This window comes from Chiloscyllium plagiosum, unplaced genomic scaffold (genome assembly GCF_037043375.1).
Source record: "Chiloscyllium plagiosum isolate Xiang-an unplaced genomic scaffold, Cpla_swu_hap1 HiC_scaffold_9, whole genome shotgun sequence".
Taxonomy (NCBI): Eukaryota; Metazoa; Chordata; class Chondrichthyes; order Orectolobiformes; family Hemiscylliidae; genus Chiloscyllium; species Chiloscyllium plagiosum.
In genome coordinates, this window is record NW_028270147.1 from 52,218,609 (window position 1) to 52,238,864 (window position 20,256).

Consider the following 20,256-nt stretch of genomic DNA (forward strand, 5'->3'; position numbering starts at 1 on the left):
GTAAATTCAATGGAAATCATTTTCCAGCCAATCATGGGTGACAAAAATGGGAAGGGGAAAGAAGAAAGGAGACTCTTTGCCTCCTCCAGTGTTTAGGATCAGTAACCTTTTCTGATTGTGTGATCTTTATCTCTTCTTCTAGTAGCTTTCTTCTCCCTTATTAGTCATAAGCAGTTGCCAAATTTAAATAGGCCCTTACTGTTAAAAACAATAAATATTACATTGAGGTCCTGGCATTTCAAAATATTAGTCTGATAGAATTTTATTACATTTAGGAGATTTGCAGTCAGTGTATCTGTGTAAGCATATCAAATTTCTTATTCCGAAGCTTCAGAGAACTTTACAGTTGCATAAGAGAATTGGAAAGAACCTCCTTATCTTCGATCATTTCTGTAATAAACACCCAATGACACCTAAAGAAAATGGCTGTTGTAAAGCTTTAAAAATCCAGAACCTGGTTTTATGGGCTCAGAATTCATTATTAAAGCAGCCAGGTAATTAAAACAATTTGCACTGATACACCAAAAAAAATCCCAACATGCTTCACTATTAAACAATATTTGACATCAAACCACAGAAGACTGATGACAAGCACATGCTTGAATAAAAAGGTTTTAAAGGACATATCAAAGGAAGATGGAGTGATAGAGCAGCAGAGGATGGAGAGGTGAACTTCAGACCTGAAGGCCTAGTTGTGAACTAGTCAAGGCATGAACATTAGTTATTGAGTGATTAAAATCATGAACCCCAATATGTTAGAACTGGAAAACTGTAAACATTGAGGAGGTTTTTAGTTCTGGCTAGAGGAAATTACACATATCGAGGGGAGGTGGGGGTTGGGGGACACCAGAGAGAAATGTGAAAGAAAACAAGAATTTTTAAAGTTGAAACTTTGCCAGACAATGTAAGTCAGCAGATCCAAGGGAGAATGGGTTTAGTGCAAGTAAGGGCATGGGCAACAGAGCTCTGAATGAAGCTAATATACGGTGGAAGATGGGAGGGCTGCCGGCATACCATTGGAATAATTAGTACATTATTGACCATTTTGAGTAGAATCCTTTCCCAGTGACAATGAATCGGAGAAAACCTGGTCACTTCTTAAACTCAATGCTTGTTTTTCTTTCTCTTTCTAAGGCACTGAATTACAATGGAATATATATCTACAACTATCCATGTGAATACATAGAATTTTGTTTACAGGTTATTCATCAGAGCTAAATTCAATCTTATCCCCACACAATAGTGGGCGGCACGGTGGCACAGTGGTTAGCACTGCTGCCTCACAGCACCAGAGACCCGGGTTCAATTCCCACCTCAGGCGACTGTCTGTGTGGAGTTTGCACATTCTCCCCGTGTCTGCGTGGGTTTCCTCCCATAGTCCAAAAATGTGCAGGTTAGGTGAATTGGCCATGCTAAATTGCCCGTAGTGTTAGGTGAAGGGGTAAATGTAAGGGAATGGGTCTGGGTAGGTTGCGCTTCGGTGTGAACTTGTTGGCCCGAAGGGCCTATTTCCACACTGTAAGTAATCTAATCTAATCAATATGGACACAAGAATTTATCAGCAGAAGCCACCAGATTGGAAGCAGCAGAAATACCCATGCACTCAGTTTCAGGGTGGCAGCTTTTCTGATCGATTTTAACCCTGACTGATTTCCCTTCTCATTGACTTCAATGCAAAGGAAAATCAGGTGAGATGCATCGATTTCAGGAAACCAGCTACCTAGAAGTAGCAATGGTAAAAATCAATGATTGATTTTGCCTTCTCTTGTGCCTGGTTGGAAAGTAAGTTGTGTCCTAGTACATGAATCACAAAACGTTAGTGTGCCATTACAGCCAGGCATTCAGAAGGCAAATGGAGTTTTGGTGTTTGTTGCAAGGGGAAAGGAACACAAAAGTAAGGATATTTTTGTACGGTTTTACAAGGCATTGGTGAAAGACCACATCTAGAGTACTATGCACAGTTTTGGTCTCCTTATTTAAGGAAAGATGTAACTGCATTGGAAACAGTTCAGAGAAGGTTCACATGATTGACTCCTGAGATGAAGGTGTTATGGAGCATTTTAAAGACAGAGGTAGGTAGATTTTTGAATCATAGGGATTGGAGTAGACAGGAAAGTGGAGCTGAGGCCATAATCAGATCAACCATGACCTTATTGCAGAGTGGAGCATGCTTAAGGGGCCAAATAGCTTATTCCAAATTTATGTGATTTTATGTACGTATGTGTCTGCAAGCATCATTTGCTTATTCGGTCACTTCCAACCTCAATTCATCCTGATCTAATGGCAAGCACATATACTGCTGGAGATTAGAGTAAAGATTAGAGTAGTGCTGGAAAAGCACAGCAGATCATGCAGCATCAGAGGAGCGGGAAAATCAATGTTTGGGCAAAAATTCTTCATCAGGAAAAGCAAATTGTGACAAACTGTAGTTTACTGGACTTTCTGCTATGTCAGCATCAGTTGATGGTTTGAATCTGACCATTTGTTTCAGTCATTGGAGTGCAAGTTAGGTAAAGGAGTGGCAAGAAAACTAATTGACCCTGTTCCCCAATGTAGAACAACTAGCAGTTCTCTGGCACCACTATAACTGAAGCAAAATAAAGGCACTTTAATCTGTGTTGAAAAACGTCCCTTTTGTTGATCAGACATCTGAAGGCTCAGGTAGAATGTTACTGGAGAAAGATATTGCAAAATGGTGGAAAAGGAAACCAAAATGCAGTGTGTAAATGACTCCAAGATTAGATTTTTATAGTCTTCCAATGGTTGGAGGAACAAAGACAAGAAGGAAGCCCACAATTGAGATCCTGGTAAAGAATGAGTTAGAATAAAGACTATGATGAAATTAAGATTGATTGTGCCGAGTGAATAAAGAAGGAAATGGCTTTCAATACTATATTAGCAATGACATAGGCAGCTGGAAATGCCTCCAAGCTCAAACAATAATTTGGAATAGTTCAAAACTTTTCAATCAGGACTTAAAAGAAACTAAGTGCGCCATTAAGGAGCTCTAAATAAACTGTAGTCAATGGGAATCAGCGGAAAACTCTCTGCTGGTTGCAATCATACTTGGCACAAAGGAACATGACCGTGGGGGTTGGTTGTTGGAAGTCAGTCACCTCAGCAGGAGTTCCTCAGGGTAGTGTCCTGAGCCTAACAGTCTTAAGTTGCTTCATCAATCACAGTCCATCCATCATAAGGTCAAAAGTGGGCATATTCGCCGATGTTTGTAAAATGTTCAGCACCATTCACCACTCCTCAGATACTAAAGCATTCCTTAACTAAATGCAGCAAGACTTTGGTAATATCCAGGTTTGTTCTGGCAAGTAGCATTCATGCCAAACAAGTGTCAGTCAACGACCATCTCCAGCCACACAGAATCTAACAATCACCTCTTGACATTCCTTTGTATTACCATCACAGTATCCCTCTTATCAACAACTAGGGAGCTTACTATTGACCAGAAACTGAACTTGGTTAGCCATTTATGCACTGAAGGAATATTGCAGTAAGTAACCTAGCTCCTGACACCCCAATACCTATTCACCATCTACAATGTAAAATTAGGAGTGCGATGGAATACTTCACACTTGCCTGGATGAGTGCAGCACCACAATGCTCAGGAAGCTTGATACCATCCAGAACAAAACAAATCATTGATTGTCTCCACATCCACATTCACTCCCTCTTCCATCAACAACACTCTGTAATAGCACCAAACACCACTGACAAGTTTCAGTACAGAAATTCACCAAGGCTCCTGAGACAGCATCTTCTGAACACCTGACCACTTCCATTTAGAAATCCAAGGGCAGCAGATACATAGAACACCACCATCTGCAAGTTCCCTTCCAAGCCATTCGCCATCCTGATTTGGAAATACATTGGCCCTCCTTTGGTGTCTTTGGGGAAAATAAATCCTAGAATTCTCTCTGTAATGGCACGTAGGCCTACCTGTAGCACATGGAATGCAGCGGTTCAAGCAGGCAGCTCACCACCACCTTCCCAAGGACACTTAGGGATGGGTGATAAATGCAATGCCCACACTTTGTGAATTTATGTTAAAAATTCTGAAATTATTAGAACCAACATTTCCTGATTTTCATTTTTAGAGACACACAGTTTTTCAGAGAATGGAAGGGCTTTGACTCAAACTGTCCCGACAAGAAAACACATCTGTGATGTTGGCAAAATATGTATCTTTCATAAGGATGTGATACAACATAATCTACACCTGTGAAGAAAGTAGTCATGATTTGGAGATGACGGTGTTGGACTGGGGTGTACAAAGTTAAAAATCACACAACACCAGGTTATAGTCCAGCAGGTTTAATTGGAAGCACACTAGCTTTCGGGGCATCGCTCCTTCATCAGGTTCAACAATCACATAGAGAGAATGTGAATATTCACACACAATATGAAGTTGCAAATGAGCTGCAAGTGGCTAGAGTGCTGACTAACAAAATTGAAACACTGCACCATTCTGCTCACTTAATAACAGAAAATTGCAACCACTGGGTGCAATAATAACTGAACTCCTAAACCTGGACAAAATAAAATGAAGCAAAATAATATTGACAGGCTCATTTTAGAGGAATTTGTAGCAGGCAAATTTTCTGTTCTCTGTACAACCAGCAAAAGTATTTTTATCCTTCAAAATAACCATGACAAATAACTTGCCAAACTGGTATTTTCAGAAGGTTGCTTTAAACCAGGAATTGACTTACTGTAGGAGCATGGATTTGAATACAACCCAAGGAGACTGGAGATAGACTTTTTTTTTTAATTGCGAGTAAAACTCCTGAGTGGACAGTCAGTCCAGATCATGGGGAATATAAATTCACAGGGCATGAAGCACCCAAAGCTTTCTGTTCATTAGACAATGCTACTGAAAGATATTATAATGGCAAAATTGAGGGTAATAACCTGCCAATATGATGCAGTAGGTGAGATTGGACCAATGTCAGGTGAATTGGCCATGCTAAATTGCCCGTAGTGTTAGGTGAAGGGGTGAATGTAGGCACATGGGTGGATTGCGCTTCGGCTGGTCGGTGTGGACTTGTTGGGCCAAAGGGCCTGTTTCCACACTAAGTAATCTAATCTAATGTTACAGTTACACCAGTGCCACCAGAGTTGTGCTGTGCATGACCTGCTTGATGATTTTGTTGGGGCACACTGAACTGACCTGCATTATTCAAAAAAACCCTCAATCGTTTAATTAATTGTAAGGAAAAAAATAGATTGATTACTTTTGTGGTTTTTAATTATCAGATCTAATTTATTTGACATCCTTAGTAAACAGTGACAAAGGATTGACTTTCCACTCATTAAACAATTTAGTTTCTACTCAGTGGACAGCCTTGACATTCTATTCTGTATATTTGTTCTAATAAAGTAAGCTTGACGTCTTGAAGCTATAATTGTGGCCCCTCCAGAATTTGCACAAGGTTTGATCCAGTAATAAAAATTCCATTGATTTCTGGGGCGTTCCACAAGTATCACAAATGGAGAATACAACAGACACTCAGATGTAAAATATTGCCGTCAATGAAAATCTTAATTAAAACTAGAAAATGCTGGAAATGCACAGCAGTTCAGGCAGTCTTTGTGGAGAGACAAATGGAGGTAACATCTTAGGTTGAAGAACTTTTGTCAAAACTGGCCAAGTAACAGACAGCAATGCAGTGAACAATAGTGGAATGGTGTTTTTATTCCAAATGAATATTCAACATCTACAATACCTTTATTTGGAGAAAATTCTGTCTCTAGGGGAAAAAAAAAGTTTAAAAAAAGACATGTATATCACGAGGTCTGACCACATCATTAACTCAGTTTCCCTAACTTTGACTATGCTGGATTACACCAGATAATTTTGATTTCCACAGGTAGACTTGCCCACTAAATAAGCAAATTTGACCAATGCTGATTCTGTTTCGCCTATTGTTTACTTGAGTTATTTCAATCTTAATTTCTATTTGCATGGATCAAATTCTTTTCCTTCTACAATACATAGACAAATACAAAATTTCAAAATCTATTATGTCTTCAATTGTTTTCTTTACAGTTAGCTTAAGCTCAAATTAATATCAAAACTACTTCTTATTAGCAAAGAAATTCATATGGTTAGAATTTCATACCTTGCCCATGAACAAAACTAGAACCATGTCAGAAAGTATTAGCATTCTAAGAAGCTTTGTCCATTGCAAAATTGGTATGCTTCTCGGCTTTATCAGTACTATATCTATACTTCTTCATAATCACTGGGTAAAAATCCTGAAACTTCTTATACTGTTGAGTATGCTTAAGACTGCCCAATCTTCAGCAGTTCAATAAGATGGTCCATCATAAATTTTCAAAGATCCTGATGTCTCATGGATTAAAGTGCCATTGTTGTGCTACCCCTCCTGGTTAATACTTGAAATTGGATCTCTCTGTAATGAAGCAGTGGTGAGATTCTCACTCATTATACTCAGTAGCACAATGACCTCAGTGAATTTATATCCCAATATTTAAAAATTTATTTTTATAATCTACATACTTTCATAAAGGCAAGTCAGTACAAAGTGGGATATTCCAACTTGTAAAGCATTGTCTAGATGTAATCTGTTTGGCTGTGAGATGCAATCAATGGGTTTGCCACGAATATCTAAGTCAAAGAAGCACAATCGTGGTCGTGTGGTATAGTGGCTGTGTCTCTACCACTGAGCCAGAAGACCTGGCTTTAAGTCCCAACTACTCCAGAGGTGAGCCTTAGCATGGATGAACAGGTTGATTAAAAACATCAAAGAAACTCTAAAACTAGCAAAAATAATCATCCAGGTCTGTCAAACAATTACAGACAAGAACTGGCACAACAATGATTTTCTGACACCTATTGAATACCTTCCTCAAGAAGGTCTGCACTGGACCTGATGCATTTAGCACACCAACACAGATGGCCAGCAACTAGAATCCTCTGACCATGTGTGAAAAATGGTAGGAAGTTCATGAATGCCACAAAAATAATAATAAGATATCCTTGTAATACAAATGTAAAATCCAAGCTGCAGTCTGGAAATACAAGCCCTTTGGAATGGTTACTTCAAGAGACGTTTTATATATTTTTCAAAAACCCTAATACATTTTAATTCCCTCTCCCAACTCAGAAGACAAATGGGAAATTGAGTTACTTCACAATAAGCTTGGAAAGCAAGCACAACTGTTAAGTCATATTTTAATTCAAAATATTGTGCTTAGTCTGGAGCCTCCACCTTTGTAAGAATACATGGATGCGAAGAAAATCCATCAATGTTTCACTGGCGTGATTCATCTCTCACGAATGAGATAGGATGAGAAACTGGGTAAAACATGTTTATGTTACCTGAAAAAGAGGAGATTTGGATGGGGTAGGGGGTGTTGATCTGGACACAGTGACAGAAACAAGCAGTTTAAATTAAAATTTAAAATTCAAACTAAACTAGTTCAGAGAAAAAAAATACAAAGGGGTGACAGAAATCAGAATTCACCCTTGAAGGCAGAAACACTATAAATAGAATATTCAAAGGGGCATTGGGGATCTTGGCTGTTGGCTCGAGTCAGCAAGAGTCCCACCTGGCATCCTTTTGGGAAGGTTTGCTTAATTAGGTGCAAAGATCAGCAGCAGGGCCCTCTTCCCAATGGTGGTCCACAAGGAATAAATCATGAAACATGTGAATGAGACGTACTGGTCAGACTCCTCTTGAATACTTCAAAATAGCACTTCAGTTCAATCAGTACATTCACTTCCAAGTATTGCTGCTTTTTTACCTGCCTTTTCCCTTTGAGTGGGCCTCACAATCAGGCACTGCGTGTGTTTGAGCAGGGAACCACTCCCCCAACCATGTGCCATCCCACCCCCGCAAAGCCCACAAGCAACCCCAACAGCGTTTACTTTCCTGATTCTTGCATGGCAAGTCCCTGGCCACCAGATCCCTGGTGAATACCAGCATTAGTGAGCTAAGGCCCTTAAGCGGGTATTATACACCTGTAAAAAGCATAACAGGAAGGTTATCCTTGGATCTTCCCACCACAGACTTAATTAGAACTGAGGCAGGAGAATAGTGGGATTTCCAGCTGCCAACTTCTTGGTCTTTAAATGCACCTCTGCCCCTAAACTCACCATGCAGGTGAACAATAAATTCCAAGGAGAATGAATCATATGGAAAAAGGGGTGTTAAGGGATTTATAATACTAAGTTATTAAAAAGATACATCTTTCATATTACAGAAAATTATTTGGCAATGGAATTGCCCCTAAAATAATTTTATTTGGAATAACATTTGGTGAGCAGAGAGAGAAAACTGATATTTCCTGTTGAGAGCTTCAGTTAAATTTTAGTAGACTTGTGCACATTCATCAGGTCAATTGGTTGCATTCATAAGGGAGTAATTTTCATTTAGGTCGAGAGCTGTCTAATACCTAGAACAAAAAGTAATATCATTAATACTCCAGCCTTCCTGAATGAGCTGAGCTGCAAACCTGAATGATGAACTCCCGCAATGGTTCTGTCGGCTGAAATCAAACTGAAGCCAAGTCAGCACTTTCTCTGCAGAACTTATTACTTGAAAGCACTGCTGTTTTTTTTTCCTCTCTCTACGATGTCATCTACCTCGAAAAGACAAATCATCTTGCCCTCAACCTGTCATTCACCTCAGCCGAATTGTCAGCAAAACTGTTGTACTATAGCATGTTTTTTTTTAATATGTGTGATTGGCAGCATTTTTTAAAATATGTATATATTGTTCCAAGTACTTGCTATTCTCCAATATATTGACAAGATTAGCTAAGTCTCCTGAGCATGTCATATAATATAACTAGTTGTAGAGCTTGATGTGTGTTCAGAATACTATTATGAAACCAAAGTAGATCTGCATGCTTGCAGCCGTCACAGTGCAGCAACCAAATACTTATGAGTAGGCAACAATGGTTGAGATTAGATTATTAGGAAGGTGAGGAGACAAGCAGAAATCAATTGTTTGGTTTGTTCAATAAGAGTCAAATGCAAATATTTGTTCATGACAAACACTATAACGGTGGTGACCAATTTTACAGATTTGTATGCCAATCATATTAGTTAAATTATAAAAAAAAAAATATGCTTACAACTAATTTCTAATATAACTACGTAAAGCTTACAGCATTGAAATACCTCATTTGGCTCAAAAGATCCATGTTACTCCCAACTTACTTCATCTAATCCTCTAGGCCCATTGCTCTATTCCTTTCTTCTTCCCTCATTTAATCACCTACTTTCTGCTGAAATGCCCTCATATTCTACATCTCAAGTATTCCCAATGGTGGCAAATTCCACTTTCTAATGATTCTCTTGAGTGAAGAAGTTTATTTTTTTTAACTGGGCTCATTAGTGACTCCTTATACTGTTGTGTAAAATGCCTAATTCAGGATTGCTGGCAAGAGGGTAAAACCTTATCCATCTCCATTGGAGCAAGTAAAAGCAAAATGTGGCAGATGTTGGAAATGTGAAATGAACAAACAAAATGCAGGAGAAACTCAACAGGTATGACAATATCAGTGTTGAGAGGGAGAAAAGCAGCAAGTTAACGTATAGCGGACTCAAAATGTTAACTCGGTTTCTCGATACCGATGCTGCCAGAACTGTTGAGTTTCTCCATCACTTTCTCTTTTAAATCTCACCTTATCAAACTCCCTTATAATTTTGAAGACTCTATTAGATTAGTCCTTTCTTTTCGAGAGAAGATCCCAAATCAGTTCAGTCTTTCCAGATAGCTGTTTCCACTGACTTCTGGTATCAGTCTTGTAAATCCTTGTTTGCACCAAAGAAGTGACTCTATACCCACTTTGTAATATGCAGACCAGGTCTGTGAATAGTATGTCAAGTGTGAGGTTATGTGCCAGTATATTCTGAACTTTGAACAATTGTTGATATTTTCTGGTTTGAGGTCACCTGATTTATTCTGTGGATTTGAAACCACACCCCAGATTCAAGAGGGAGCAAAAGGAACCTTTCAGACTGCTGTTGATTCAAAGCATCTTTCTGAAACTAATTCAAAAGGGTACTTTCTGATTGAAAGAGTCACTCAGAAACTAAAACACTGACTGTTTCAAACACTCAAGGTGTGAAAGCAATCACACAGGATGTAAAGCGAGACTTAATCACCACCTTTGCAAAAGGACTTTGCACTTGAAAAATGTCACATGCTGAAACAGTTTTATTTCTGTTTGCTTTTAAAAACAGAAACTGTTCTGCAGACAAAGTTGAATACAAAAGCCATCAAAATAAATGCAAGTTAACTAAGCAGCCAAAGTGATAAATACTTTAAAATTGGCAGAACAACTCCTCCATGATTTTCCAACTCTACTCACCTGAGAACCAACTTCCTACAGAACTGACTATAAGAAGACTGCAGTTTACTGAGAATCTACTGCTTCACAATAGCTTTATTTTAACTAAAGCATTAACTCATCTAAGAAACAACAGGCTTGCCACAGAAGAGTCAGGCAATCATAAACCTGCAGAACTTTGGCATCTTTGGCATAAGCAAATCCTTGTCTGGAATAGTTCAATCCTCTCCTGCAGAAAGGCAACTGAATCCTGTGCATCATGCTTCTTTGCATGACCGAATAAGGGTAGTTAACAGTAATAGAGCCTGGAAGTGAGAATTAGGTTGTCTGTTAAGAGAGAAATAACGATAAGTAGTAGGAAATCAGGTGAAGATACTTACTTTCAGAAAAACAACAGAAGTACCTCAAGTTGATATAGTTGATGGAGCACACACAAAATCAAATTAATTTATTCTTCCAAATAAAATGGCTATTTGACTGAGTGTGGCTGTTCTCTTGCATTCACTTTGCTCAAACTCACAGGTTCAGTCACTCTGCTCAGCGGTCTGACTGATCAGAGAGCCCCTGACTGGCCTTGGAATTCCAGTGGAACAATTTTAACCATGATGTACACTCTTGCTTTGGATTGATTAAAATAGCTGACTGATTTTCTTTTTGCTGGAGGACAAAGTGATAACATTTATTGAATGAAGCATTTATAGGTCTAGTTTACATTGAGAGCTCTTCAGCTATTCTTCAACATCATAGCGAAAAATGACTGTTACTAATGCCATCTGATGAAAACTCGAGACATTTATATTTTATTATCTGTTATTTTAGCAGATGAATTAGCCTGATTAAATAAAGATAAAGGATTGTCATACAAAGTCATTGAGTTTTCGTCTACTAATATCTGCAGCAGTAATTTATAGTCTTATTTCGGTACTCCTTTGATTTTTTTTTGTTCTACTTGTTATTACAGTCACTGATGATTTAGTTAGCCATGACCAACCACCCATACATTCTGACTGAATTATTATTGAAGCACTTAATTAATCAGTGCATTCCTCACAATCCCCAGAATTCAAGCACCCAGAACTGTCAAGATAAAAGCTCATGTTGAAAGTTGTGAATGATAATTAAACAAGAGGCCAGTCTGAATTGTTAATTACAAGCTCTGGGAGTCAGGTGGAGTGGGCTGTGGGGTGTGGATTGGGGTTGGGAAGGCAGTAAGTCGACTATTTCTTGACTAAACTATGAAATCACACATACTACAGTGAATGTTGATGGCCCAAGAGTTACTGAATTTCATTCTGAGGGAGTCATGGGATCTCAGTTCCCTGCCACAAAAGGTCAAATAAAAGCAGCAAAGATGCATTTTGGATTATTCAATAAATTTACATATTAATTTCAATCAATTCATTTTCATTTGACTTTGTGTGGGATACATCAACTCTATCAACTTAAAGTACTTTCTGCGTTTTTCTGAAAGTAATTATCTCGACCTGACTCCAATTTCAATCAAAATATCAGGAGGACATAGCTCTGCCAAAACACTCAATAGTTTGACCTTTGCTATCGATGTTTCTTCTAAACTGATCTGCAAGAAAAGAAGAACCCACTACTTTCAGATAGATAAATATAATTTAACCTTTACGATGTTAATCATAAGATTTTTCCATTCAACATTGTGAAATTTCACTTGATTTGGCAGAGGGAGGGTTAATTCCAGTATGTATCAATCTTTCTGTTGCAACTGACACCAATAGCAGTAGAAACCATGCTAATAGATCTCTTTTAATAATTGATGGCATGTTGTGCTGGAGTTGCACAGACTGGCACAGTTATGATATAATATCCTGTGGTGCCAGTTACAAAGTGATGCCTTCAAACGGCCCCTGGAGTAAGGTATCAGATTCTCTATTTTCTGGCACTATTTCAACAATATTACAGTAAATATTTATAAAACGAATGAGCAAAAGCACTGGATTTAATGTTTGAGGTATGGCCCGAAACCTTCTGATTGGGGAATCAGTAAAGCGATTTGGAATGTGAAATTTGAAGTCCTCCCGGAGAAGAGTTTGGAGATGGGGGAAGGGCCCTTTAATCGGATAGGAAGGTGCTGGGAGTAGACTGTTACTTTCCCAACTCTGCCTCAGTTAAGTCCGTGGGGAAAAATGCTTCCTGCCCACTGCCATTTGAGGCCGTCTCTGCTGCAACTGGTATTTAACCAGCAGTGGATGGGGCACTCACAATATGTGATTTGTATAATAGTTGTTTGTGGGATGTTCCAAAAGGTGAAGGTGCATGGTCATACATTCAAAGGCACTTAACACCGGAGTGACGTGCCCAGCATTGGGAAGCAGGGGACCTACTGAGACCAAACTCTGACACTTGTTGCTGAATTCCCTCTGTCTGTTGTGAATTCTTGCCTCACCTCACTTTGAGGCCTAGGGTCCATCACTGACCGGGAGCCTCTGGTTGGAGCACTGCTGGTTCCTGTTATCTACTACCTGCAAAGGAAAGCTGTTGACTTCTCAGACAGCAGGATTTCAGTCCTGGAAGGGGGGGGGGAAATCCATGATCCTGGGAAATAACCATCATGAATGTGCCTGATTAGCATTCAATATGGCAGCTCTGTCCCAAAGGAGGTGACATAGAACTCTTGCTGCTCTCCAACTGACAGGAGAGATCACCACTGCGTGGGTGAAATTGCATTAAATTACACAACACCTTGCAAGCTATTAGATTAATTTAGATATATCTGACCAGGTGGTCAGGAACACTGTCTTCTATTATAAAATACTATTAGGTGAGATTTTACTTTACAATATGGATGATAAAAATGAAAGCCTATTCATGAAGAATGGGATTATCACTCTTTTACACATACCATGCTAAGACAGCAAGATTCTCAATTTGACAATCAAACTATGAATTGAAGCACAAACTGCCACCTCCTGAATGAAAAGGGTCACAATCAGAAAGGTGACCCAGTGATCAGTTAGAGATGCCATGACAGATCAAGCTGCGTCACGACTACATCTTCTGAAAACTGATCTTTATAATTAGAATGCATCCATCTCTCTGATAAAACAGAGCAGCACACATACATTAATCTATTTTATGTCATAACAGGAACTCTGCCTGCCCTTCATGATGGCTCTTATCATTTAAAAGTAAATACAGGTAGTTTTGCAATAAAGCTAGAAAATGTTAGGAAAGACTACAAATTAATCAGTAACTCAGCGAGAAAGTTAGATTAATGAATTGATTGAAAACAAACCAACCTTTTGTTTTCATATGCTCATGCTGACCTGATCTGATGCTTTGCATATTGCAAGCAGTTTTTGTTTCATTTCATCTCTCCTTTTGTCCTGTTCAATTTGTCATTTTGCGATATATGATGATTATTTCTCTCTGTATCCTTTCACCTGGTATTCCTTGGTTCACACTTTCATTCAAAAATATGGGTCTGCTCAATAACCCATTCTCTTCCAGACTGGGAGAGTGTGCAGTGAGTCATTGTCGCTGTGAAGCAGACAGAGTGAGGGCCAGGAGGAGTGAGAGAGAACAGGGAGTCAGAGCTGCAGTCACTGTGGCAAATCACAGAGGAGGAATGATATCTGGACGCTTCTTTAGGAGGCAGACACACTCCTTTGGCTAGGGTTCCAGTGGATTGATAAACTGGAAAAAGAATGCCATTGTTCAAGGAGGGTAGACAGAAATCAGGAAATTTAGGCCAGCGAACCTGGCTTCTGTCATTAGAGAAACGCTAGAGTCTGTTAATAAGAAAGAAGTATCAGGGCACTTAGAAAAGCTTAATCCAAACAAACAGAGTCAACATGGATTTGAGAAAGGGAAATGATGTTTGGCAAATTTGCCAGAATCTTAGAGAAGAGGGCGGAGCGTGGGGAGCAGAGTAAAATGTATCCAAATTCACTGGTGGTACAAAAATAGGTGGAAGGCATATTATGATGAGGACATAAGGAATATACAAGGTGTTGAGTGAGTGGCCATAAACGTAGCAGATGGAGTTCAATGTAGGAAATATGTGGTCATGCACTTTGACAGGAAAAATCAAAAGGCACACTATTATTTAAATGGAAAGAGATTCCAGTAGTGGGAGCACAGAGGAATCTGGGCTTTCTTGTGCATGAAACATGAAAAGTTAGCATGCAGGCGCAGCATGTAATTAAGAACAAAACTAGAAGCTAGGACTTGATGGTGAAGGGGCTGGAGTTTAAAACCAGGGAAGCCTTTTTACAATTGGATAGGATGTTGGTGAGGCAACATTTGGGAGCACTGTGTATAGATTTGGTCCTTGTATTTAAAAAAAGGATATATGGACACTGGAAGCTGTTCAAAAGAGGTTTACTCGGTTGATTGCTGGGATGAACGGATTCACTAATCTAGAGTCGCTAAATACGATAGGCCATCATCCATTATAGTTTAGAAGAATGAGGAGTGATCTTATTGAAACATTCAAGATTTTGACAGAGCTTAACACGATTAATATTGAGTTAATGTTTCCACTTGTAGAACCTAGAGGACATTGTCTATTTATTCTGTAAATCAAATTCAAATCAGAGATATTAAGGAATTTCTTATTCCAGAAGGTTACAAATGTTTGAGATTCTCCAGCTGACAGAATTGTGGAGGCGAGATCACTGAAAGTAGACCAACTTCTGAAGTCGAGATTGATCCTGGGGACAAATCTGCCATACTCTTGACAAAATAGAAGGGTAGGTTTCAGGGGCCAAATGGCCTACTCATGCTCCTATTTCTTATGTTCCTACATTCTCCCTAAGCTGATAACTTGCACTATTCTCAGAAGATGGGTTGGTGACCCATGGACAGGCCAGCCATTATTGCTGTCTAACCAATCAGCTGTTGAGTTGCTATCTTTGTTTGAAGAAATGACATGCCCAAATTTCTACTGATTGAGTTTGCAAGTACTTTCACAGCTACATACTAAATTCGGTGATCTGTAACACCCTGTTAGCATGATCTTTCTCTTCTCATGACAAAAGGGTATAATGGTAGCCATCATAGTTGCACAGCAAAACAAATATCAAGGCACCCAAAGGTGTTGATGTTCCGCCCTTTCAGGCATGTCCCAAAGGCAATGTTAGGCATAATTGTAGCTCAATTGCTTTATTTAAATCGAAGTCACAGCTTAATCAGCCAAGTGCACAATTTGAGAGCCTTGGGCCATTTTCAGGTGAGTGACACTACATTCAATGAGTTAATACCATTTTATTATTATTTGTGAAATATTGGTCTCGTTGAGTAAGATTTTCACTTTGGCTTATGTATAATGCAACTGTAAATCCATATCTAAATGAATACATTTATGATTTTGTGAAATAAAAATCTTTTCCACAAAATTTAACCTAACCTGCCGAAAGTCCATAACACAGTCATTAGAATGGAGCATGTACTACTTTCTTCAAGCCGATTAGGTTAAAGATGTGGACAGTATAACAATACAGAATAGAAAGGTTAATGGTTTACATACAAATATGGAAATACCAGCTACCAATCTCACTTTAACCACATTCTCGGCAATCTGAGAATCACATGGCATTGGATGTATAAAGGTAAAAACAAGGGCTGCAGATGCTGGAAACCAGATTCTAGATTAGAGTGGTGCTGGAAAAGCACAGCAGTTCAGGCAGCAGAGGACCCATTGAATGTATAAAGGAAGCCACCTCAGTTCCTCAATTTACAGGATTTATATAAATGAGAAAGATATCGATTCATCTCCAAACAGGACACTCCATTGTTTCTTGAATAATTCCAGAAATGGTGTTGTAATTTTGTTACCCAAAGGTCCATTGCATATGTTACTATCTTTTTGTGTAAAGATAAACTTCCACTGACATCAGTCTAATATGTGTCTGTTCCGAGTCACTAATCTCCTTATCCTACTGTCAGCTTATTTTGAAGTAGTGCTCTAGATTGAACTGTTCATATTTTTTTATTATTTCATAATTCTATTTGTTTTAAAATAGTGATGGAAGAGGATAGACCAGATCTAAAAGTTGAAGTTCTAAATTGGAGAAAGGCCAATTTTGACGGTATTAGGCAAGAACTTTCAAAAGCTGATTGTAGGCAGATATTCGCAGGTAAAGGGACGGCTGGAAAATGGGAAGCCTTCAGAAATGAGATAACAAGAATCCAGAGAAAGTATATTCCTGTCAGGGCAAAACGGAAGGCTGGTAGCTAAAGGGAATACAGGATGGCTAAAGAAATTGAGGGTTTGGTTAAGAAAAAGAAGGAAGCATATGTCAGGTACAGACAGGATAGATCGAGTGAATCCTTAGAAGAGTATAAAGAAAGTAGGAGAATACTTAAGAGGGAAATCAGGAGGGCAAAACGGGGACATGAGATAGCTTTGGCAAATAGAATTAAGGAAAATCCAAAGGGGTTTTACAAATATATTAAGGACAAAAGGGTAACTAGGGAGAGAATAGGGCCCCTCAAAGATCAGCAAGGTGGCCTTTGTGTGGAGCCACAGAAAATGGGGGAGATACTAAATGAATATTTTGCATCGGTATTTATTCTGGAAAAAGATATGGAAGATATAGACTGTAGGGAAATAGATGGTGACATCTTGCAAAATGTCCAGATTACAGAGGAGGAAGTGCTCAATGTCTTGAAACGGTAAAAAGTGGATAAATTCCCCAAGACCTGATCAGGAGAACTCCGTGGGAAGCTAGAGAAGTGATTGCTGGGCCTCTTGCTGAGATATTTGTAACATGGATAGCTACAGGTGAACTGCCAGAAGACTGGAGGTTAGCAAACGTGGTGCCACTGTTTAAGAAGGGTGGTAGGGACAAGCCAGGAAACCATAGACCAGTGAGCCTGACCTCGGTGGTGGGCAAGTTGTTGGAGGGAATCCTGAGGGACAGGATGTACATGTATTTGGAAAGACCAAGGACTGATTAGGGATAGTCAACATGGCTTTATGTGTGGGAAATCATGTCTCACAAAGTTCATGGAGTTTTTTGATGAAGTAACAAAGAAGATTGATGAGGGCAGAGCAGTAGATGTGATCTATATGGACTTCAGTAAGGCGTTTAACCAGGTTCCCCATGGGAGACTGATTAGCAAGGTTTATCGCATGGTATACATGGAGAACTAGCCATTTGGATACAGAACTGGCTCAAAGGTAGAAGACAGAGGGTGGTGGTGGAGGGTTGTTTTTCAGACTGGAGGCCTGTGACCAGTGGAGTACCACAAGGATCGGTGCTGGGCCCTCTACTTTTTGTCATTTACATAAATGATTTGGATGCGAGCATAAGAGGTACAGTTAGTAAGTTTGCAGATGACACCAAAATTGGAGGTGTAGTGGACAGCGAAGAGGGTTACCTCAGATTACAACAGGATCTGGAATAGATGGGCCAATGGGCTGAGAAGTGGCAGATGGAGTTTAATTCAAATAAATGCGAGGTGCTACATTTTGGGAAAGCAAATCTTAGCAGGACTTATACACTTAATGGTAAGGTCCTCGGGAGTGTTGCTGAACAAAGAGACCTTGGAGTGCAGGTTCATAGCTCCTTGAAAGTGGAGTCGCAGATAGATAAGATAGTGAAGAAGGCATTTGGTATGCTTTCCTTTATTGGTCAGAATATTGAGTACAGGAGTTGGGAGGTCATGTTGCGGCTAGACAGGACATTGGTTCGGCCTCTGTTGGGATATTGCATGCAATTCTGGTCTCCTTCCTATCAGAAAGATGTTGTGAAACTTGAAAGGGTTCAGAAAAGATTTACAAGGATGTTGCCAGAGTTGGAGAATCTGAGCTACGGGGAGACGCTGAACAGGCTGGGGCTGTTTTCCCCGGAGTGTCGGAGGCTGAGGGGTGACCTTATAGAGGTTTACAAAATTAAGAGGGACATGGATAGGATAAATAGGCAATGTCTTTTCCCGAGGGTCGGGGAGTCCAGAACTAGAGGGCATAGGTTTAGGGTGAGAGGTGAAAGATATAAAAGAGACCTATGGGGCAACTTTTTCACATAGCGGGTAGTACATGTATGGAATGAGCTGCCAGAGGATGTGGTGGAGGCTGGTACAATTGCAACATTTATGAGGCATTTGGATGGGTATATGAATAGGAAGGGTTTGGATGGATATGGGCCGGGTGCTGGCAGGTGGGACTAGATTGGGTTGGGATATCTGGTCGGCAAAGACAGGTTGGACCGAAGGGTCTGTTTCCATGCTGTACATCTCTATGACTATGACTCTACATAAGTTACCTCCACAAAAGTCTTTTTAAGGAGAGGTTCTGCAGTGCTTTTATATAGTTGTTCCTCTGACATTTGGTTCAATGTTGTGACTTTATTTTGGAACTTGAATCCATTCTCTCTTGCTTGCTGAGTAGAACTGGACACAGCATTTAAGATGAATGGCCAAAACACCACATCATGTCTTTTTTTTATTTCAACTTCCACTTGTATTGTGGCTAAAATTCATGAGCAAAAAATGGATAGTGTGCTTAACAGACAGTCAATTCACTGCTCTCAATATTACACACCTGCTGTAATTGAAAATCCTGTCACTCCTGTTCCATTTGTACTGTATTTAACATAGGCAATTTCTTGTTCATGTCTGTAGGGAAATAGAATTAGTTTGAAATGGAAGCAAGAAAATGGAGTTGTAGTATTACTGCTCAAATGGCCCCAGTTTCTTAAAGGGCAAAAAAAAATTCTGAACTAAATAAAAATCTCAATTTTCTCTTCTGTTGCTCCAATCACTGATATATTTTGCTTAAGTCATTTTATAGGGTCTGAAGCTGTTCTCAGATATAATTATCCATCCAGATTTAGGATCATCTGCAAATCTGGCCAGTTTATATCAAGTTTCTGAATTCAAGTTTCTCCTGTAAAATGAGCAATAGTAAGGGTTTTGATATCATATTCTGGGATGCTCAACTCAGCACTTTCACCTTCTCCAGAGAACCTCAGCAACAAGCCCATTTCCTATCCTTCAACCAATTTAATTTGAATCCTCAAGTTTACCTTGGATCCTGACTCCTTTTGCACTTAAATAACAGCCTTTTGTGTAGAATATCTGTTTTCATTGAGTAGCAAATTGCAGTGTTTGAGAAGTTTGGTGTAGTCTGATATGGTGTAGTCCAAGTTAATGTGCAGTCACAGAGACTCTCTCCTTACTTGTTAACCAGTTTCAATTTAAACTTAGAATCCTAGCTGTGAATTCATACTAGACTCCACTTCAATATTGTATGACTTTTTGTTTTTTAAACCAGAAGTCCAGGGCATGCCTGCAGTTGTGCTAGAGAGTTCAAGCTGTCTACAGGAGTCTAGGCACATATATTTTTTGTAAGAGAGGAAAATTAGAAAGTGAAATTACAATTCAAAAGGAAGATAATAAAGTTGCACAGAAATATTAAATAACATATAATTAACTTCTTTATATGGAAAATTTATGAAAATAATTTCCAGGACTATCCACCTCAATGTGTATAACAAAATATTTTTATACAATAACCAACAGTTTCAGTTAAATAATTTTAACATGCTTATCATTTATCAAAAGAATCCTTGGTTTTTCATAATAGTCTGCTTTTATAATCAATCTCAGTTCATCTTATACAGTTTGCTGCAAAGTATGATTCCATACTGTGTTTTAAACAAGTGCAATATTATAACTGATTATTAATTTTAAAAATCTTACAAAAACAGTCACATTATCTTCCAAAAACATTTATATGGAGAAGTAAAGTAATTATTACTTTACTTGTTAGATTTTCTCCAGGGTTGGGAGTCCACAAGATTTGATGAAAAATGCAACTCAGCTGTAATGTGACCAAGACTGGGAATTGTATGATTAAGCCAGGCAGTCAATATAATCGAAGCTGGGTTTACATGATGTAGAAAAAATCATAACCTAACAGTATCAGCTGTAGAAATCCTT

At 39.0% G+C, this 20,256-nt stretch overlaps 1 protein-coding gene across 12 annotated transcripts in view; it reads right to left on the reverse strand.

Moving 5' to 3' along the window:
* nfia (nuclear factor I/A) overlaps positions 1 to 20,256 on the reverse strand; it is a 732,109-nt gene that overhangs the window by 117,906 nt on the left and 593,947 nt on the right. The window lies entirely within an intron of this gene.